Source organism: Anopheles merus, unplaced genomic scaffold (assembly GCF_017562075.2).
Source record: "Anopheles merus strain MAF unplaced genomic scaffold, AmerM5.1 LNR4000413, whole genome shotgun sequence".
Lineage (NCBI taxonomy): Eukaryota > Metazoa > Arthropoda > Insecta > Diptera > Culicidae > Anopheles > Anopheles merus.
In genome coordinates, this window is record NW_024427993.1 from 12,727 (window position 1) to 14,544 (window position 1,818).

Here is a 1,818-nt window from a genome sequence, read left to right on the forward strand (position 1 = left end):
GCACTTGCGGTTTTAAAGTGTTAATTGTTTGTTCAATGTGTCTTTTATTTATTATTATTCGTTTATAAGTGTTTTAATAAAAGTAAAAGTTACCAAACATAAAAGTGCGCGTTTCCATTTCGAACCGCTGTCGCATTGACATTCATCAAACAGCACACCTGCGTTCTCGTCTGAGGAACAAGCGCTGCTGTCGATGCAAGCTTTAGCTTTTATCCAAGTGTGAACGCATGCTGTTTTACATGATAACAAACATTATCAGAATACATTCGACGTAATATGCCATCATGTCAATCCACATTTCTTCGGACACAAACCCGCGCTTTCGCAGATGCACGCACAAGCACATTAAAAAACACACTACACACACACACACACACACACACACACACACACACACACACACACACACACACACACACACACACACACACACACACACACACACACACACACACACACACACACACACACACACACACACACACACACACACACACACACACGTAACGTGGCAAACAAGTGCACGGTGCGATGAAAAAAAGGCCCTATCTTATTGTCCGATACTGTACCCAGGCAACAGGCCCTTTAACATTTTATATATATAAAAGTCATGGTCTGGTACACAATCCGCTGCTCTACTGACATCCATTGAAGAATCATCAGCATAACCGCGGACGGCGTACGTCGACCGCACCCCAGAATTAACCTCATAATCCGGTTTTGCAACCTTTGAAGTCTTTTAATTTGACCTTTGTTGCCAAGAAACAAAATGGGTGAGCAAAAGTCAAAGTGTGGCGAGATCAATGATTTGTAGAGATGAACTTTCCCAAAATAATCGAGATCCTTTGCCAATCTACTTACCACTCCACACTTCTTTGCCACTTTAGCGATGACCCAGTCAATGTGAGCGAGGAACTTCAACCTGTCGTCTAGGATAACTCCCAGGTATTTAGCCTGTCTTTCGATTAGTTCCGAATTTATTACGATAGATGGAGGTTCTTCCAATACACCCGCAGACATCACCATGTAACAAGTCTTGATAATGTTTAATGCCAGCTTTTTGTACTTCAACCATCCATCCAGAGCGTTTAAATCGATATCAATCAGAGACTCTGCTTGCTTGATATCTTTGTGCGAGATAAACAAAACAGTATCGTCGGCAAAAAGATTGATCTCACAAGCCTTCAAAACCTGTTTCATGTCATTGATGTACATGATAAACAAAATTGGTCCAAGAACACTACCTTGCGGAACACCAAGGCTGTTTTCTATAGGCTCGGATACAGAGCTACCAAATAAAGTTCTCTGAGTTCTTTCTTTTAAATAACTTTCGAACATACTGAGCTCCCTCCCCACAATACCAAAACGCCTTAAGGTAGAAAGCAACAACGGCATAGATATTGTTTCAAATGCCCGGTTTAGATCCAAGAAAACAGCAATTATCGATTCCTTCTTATCCGTCAACACTTTCCATCTCGCTAGTACAAGTATCAAGGAAGTCTCACAAGAGTCTCCTTGCCGATATCCTGATTGCTCTCGGATCAACAGCTCGTTTCTGTTCAGAAACTGAACCATTTGCTCCTTAACTACTGTCTCCAGCACCTTTTCGAGCACATGCAACATGTTTATGGGGCGAAAATCTTCCGCATTGGCAGCTCTGTTCACTTTAGGAATAGGTATAATCAATGATTCTTTCCATGATGTCGGGAAACATCCCCTCTCTAGTGATTGATTAATCACCATGAGAAGGTCCTCTCCGATCACATGATAGCAATCCAGTATGGTTGTTGAACTTACATTCCCTATATCTGCCGTTTT